A 4,809-nucleotide genomic window follows, 5' to 3' on the forward strand; every position below is an offset into this window, starting at 1 on the left:
GAAGGAGCTGAGAGTTCTATGTCTTCATCCAAAGGCTGCTAGTGGAAGACTGACTTCCAGGCAACTAGGGTGAGGATCTTATACCCACACTCACAGTGACACACCCATTTCAACCAGGTCACACCTATTCCAACAAGGCCACACCTTCAGATGGTGCCATTCCCTGGTCCAAGGATATAAAACCATCACAGCTTGCTATACCAAATGGCTATTAACTCAGTGGCTTAAAAAAATAACAGAAAATTTAAATATCTTAAAATTCTAAAGGTCCTGAATCTGAATGGTTTCTCATTGAGCTAATAACATAATGATAACAGGACTCTTTTCTTGCCTTGCTAGGGTTTTATCGTTTGCCTACACTCAACGTAGGAGACCCCTTCCTGTTTTCCAGTCCAGCGATTGCTTAGTCTCTCATCATTTTGACCCTCTCTCCTTTGTGTCAGCTTCTTATATATGGACACCTTTGTGACTATTCCCAGTCTCAAGGTGAGTGGTTAGCAACCTTACTTCCTCCCACAACTGCCATTTTCCTTTTCTGTATCACTGAACACCCTAAAGTTCTGGGCACTAAGATAAGGCGATCAATGTTGTCCAGGAGCTTCATGATCAGAATATAATGTAGATTTAGAAGTTATGGAGAAAGGGCAAAGAGACATTTTGCCTGATCCTATAGGTTGGGTCTACATCCAATTCTGAAACCTGATAGGTCTTTAACTCATTGTTCAAGTTGAACAAACATGATAGAGTTTATCCTCTCACAAGTTAAAACAGAACAGGACAGAAGAGAATTTAAAAAAATCCTGGTGGTGCTAGTGAACTGATCAATTGTAGATAAAACTGTTTACATACCGATGATGGAATGCTGTCTAACCTTCACCCATAACATGATAGCAGAGAAACGTATTTATCTTAGAGTATGTCCTAAGCTGTTTCCTGGAATACCTCTGGACTGTCTACAGTGTTAGGTAGTTTCTCTCCAGATTTTCAGGCCTCTGTGCTGTTCTCAGATCCTCTTCCCTTACCCTCTTGTTTCCTAACATCATGCCCCGAAGAAAGGCCTCTTAGATTCACCTTTCAATAGAGAGAGATCATGTGATTTCATCATTGCCACCAGACATAATACTGTAGACAGACTGCAGATGTGGAGCAGATGTGTGAATGAACACTTCAAAATATTGAATAGAACCCTCATTTAAAAAGGGACTGTGATAAATGTCTGTGCTTCCATTTATTATTTAAGCACAATCATTAACTTATTTGTATTTTACAGTCTACCTCATGTACTGCTCTAGAAGCAATTTATTACCTATGCTATTTCTCTTGTGCTTGGAAGGTTGACAGGTTTTCTTTTCTTTCCAGACACGGGATAAGTCGTTTTACTGTCTTCATTAGTTGTTCTGGATGAGGTTGATCCAAGGAGGTTGGGAAACGCCCTTAAGGGTACACATCCTGTGGCAGCCTTGAACATGAGACCCTGGTGAGAGCTTAGCTCAGTGCCTTGAACCATTTCATTTTTCTGAGTTTTCCATGTGCAAAGTGAGCTGGCACCATGGTTCTGGAAAACTGCTGAGACAAAGCCAGGATCCTGAATGGAAAGAGCTCAGCAGATCTTTTTCTCTTCCCTTCCTGTGAAAGAGGAGGCCAGGCCACCAGCAAAAACCACTAATACTCTAAAATGCATCTTTTTTTTTGTCCTGAATATTGCTGCAAATGTTTGCATAGATGTGCACAAAACTGTGTGGGTATGCTTTGGAAAGGTCTGATTCAGGACTTGGCAGTATTCGAAAGATCTCTTCAGAGAACGTTGGAAAACCTACAGCAAGCAAGTAGACATCACACAGGAACTGAAAGTGGGGTTCACAGAGGTGTTTGGACATCATGCAGCAGAAGCTTGTCTCACACAGGAATAGGCCATAGATGGGAACAATGAGTCTCTGCTTTCAAACAAGTCACCCAAATGAAGATGGCAAACATTGTCAACTTGGAACTAATTTCCTTTCACACTGGCGACTTGGCAGACATCCTCCTGGACAGGTGTACTGCAGAAGTCTAAGTTTTTAAAGAAATGAATATGAGCTATGGGGTTGTTCAAACAACCAAAACAGGCAGTGTGGTGGGCAGAAGTATACATGTTCCTCCTTCATGTTCTTTGTCAGGCATGGGTTCTCCACATGGGGCACAGGGCTCTTCCTCTGCAGAGAAGGAAGAACCATAGATTACTGAAGCCTTCGAGGAGAGAAGGAACTACAGAAGCAGAAACTAGCTAAGAAAAGATGCCCTAACTCACCCAGATGACAGGAAGGAAGCCTTTTCTGATAAGGAAGAGGCCAACACGTTGGTGGGAAAATACACCAGCAACTCATAGTTATTCCCAAGGGCCAGGGAAATACAGACATTGCATGCAAGAGGGAAATGGTAGTGTGAGATTTATGAGCATGAACTTGAGGTTGCTAATCATTTGTGTTTGCAGCAAAATACTCAGAGCCATTGTTCACTGCAGGAAGATTTAATAAACCAAACCTTTCTTTTGTTTTCTATATCATTCATAGACAATATCTTCTTTAAATAGGATACGAGATTGCATGCATGAAGTTAAGCAAAGATGGAGAGGGGAAAATCACACTAAAATAAAATATTGGGGTGTCAACCCACAGGAACACTAGGAAACCCCCATAGCAGCAAAGATAATTTGCTGTGAGATCATTTGGAGTGAGATGGAGAGACCCAAATCTCTGTGGCTAGGAGTAGAGATTTTGTGCCAGGGGCAAAGTTCACTAGAAGACAGATGCCCAGTACTGAGAGGAAGAAAGATAAGAGGCTGAAGGGACAAAAGAGTTGTGAATATAATTAAGATATCTTTGAGTAGGGCCTAGATGGCAGTTCTGGTTTTGGACTTGACTTAGATAAAATGCGGAGGAGGGAAGGGAGTTCTTTGTTTTTATGCAGAGTTACAAAGTGGGTGGATGGGATGATTTCAAAAGCAAAGGTTTTGAAAGAATATAAGAAAGGAAGTTGCGGGAGCAGAAGGGGAAGTGATTAAAGCATTTCATAAGAATTGCAGAAGAACAGAGATCAAAATACAGCTTTGTGTTCTGGCTGTCACAATCTGACAGAGGTAGGGAGTTAGACGGAAGGATGAAGGGGTGGGAGTCTTGGCCACGGTCCTTCATGCTGGTCTACTGAATCAGCAATCATTTCTTCAGACCAAAGAAGCTGGGGAACCAGCTCAATGGAGGCCTGTGTGAAGAAAGACTTGGTTTCTGATGTTAAAGGTGGATTTTTGACAAAGTTGAAGGCAAAGAGTGTAACCAGGAAAAGAGAGAAAGCATCAAAAAGTACTCTATCTTTTATTTAAAGCCTGGTATGGAAAGAGAAGATGTAAGCACTTTGGAGTTGTCAAACTTTCCACTCTTGCTCTATTTTGATCCAGTTGTTACCCAAAGAGGTTCTAAATGGGGCCATTATCAATAATGTGATATTAATACAACTTAGGAACTAGGCAGTACAACTCTATGGGAAGTTAGAGTCACAGGTTTAAGGAAAACAAAAATATCTCTATGTCCTGGTTGCATACCTAGTCAACTCCAACAAGAGTCCTGAGTTTTACCATAAACTATCTGCTGTCAAGGGCTAAAATCCAAAGGACTTGACTTACCACATCAGTTAATCATTAGCCTCTGTCCTTTGGGCTTCCTAGTTCTTGGTGTCCACTCCCCCCACCCCCACCCACATCATCAACTGGAAGGCTTTCCAGGAGCTTTGTCTTTGACCTGGCTCATCTAGAATTCTGCACATATGGTCAAATCAATCAATCAGACTCACCCCAGCTCTAGACCTAATTTACCCATGGGATGGAACCAGATTGGCCCACTCCTGGGATGCAGAAGTCTGCTACTTGGCAATGAGTGTTCCAGGCTCTGCCATATTGCAGGAAGCTGTCACCCTGCTGCTCAATAAAAGCCTTGCCTTCTCAACCTCCTGCCATTCCTCCCCATCCTGAGGCAGTGAACTCAATTCGGAGGCATAGCATGACAATGCTAATATTCTTTTCCTTCTATTCCTCTTTCTCCTCCTCTTCTCTTTCCTTTTCTTCCTCTTCTCTTAAAAGACAAAGTACTCACTCTCGCTTTGTAGCTTAGGCTGACCTGTAACAGTACATAGCCCAGTCTGTCCTTAAATTCCAGGGAAGCCTGTTCGTGCCTCAGTTTCTCCATCCACTGGGATTATAGGCATGTACCGCCATGTCAGGCAAAGAGTGAAGACTCTTAAACTGTTGTTCTCTGGTAATCCAGGCAGAATCCCACTTCCCTTGTGGAGCAGGAATCTTAAGGGGCTGAATTTGGAGGCCAAAGTCAAAAGGGATGCATTTGGGAATGATGATGTCAGAGAAATAGTGACTGTCTGTTGTGTGTTATCTACACACACACACTCTGCCTAGTGAATAACCCCAGTTTGCTTGGATCCAACAACGAGATAGCACAAGCCCTGTTTATAACTCAAGAAAATTAGACTTAACAGCATCAAGTAATTCCTTGCCATATAGCCAGTGCTGAGGAAGCCGGAAACTCTGCTTAGTTCTCCTGCCCAATTCCGAATACATATCTTCCAACCATATGCCTCCCCTTCCCATATTACATTTTGATCATCTTTGAAACGTTGCTTATTATTGAGTAAGTACCTCACCCTAATCAAATGTAAGACAAAATTGTATTTCAGCTTTATTTTTGGCTTCTCTGTTTTTCCATAGCACCCACGCACCCATGGCCCACTTTGATCTGAAGAAACAATGTAGTTGAATATAAATCGCAG

The sequence above is a fragment of the Mus caroli genome, chromosome 1, assembly GCF_900094665.2.
Source record: "Mus caroli chromosome 1, CAROLI_EIJ_v1.1, whole genome shotgun sequence".
Taxonomy (NCBI): domain Eukaryota; kingdom Metazoa; phylum Chordata; class Mammalia; order Rodentia; family Muridae; genus Mus; species Mus caroli.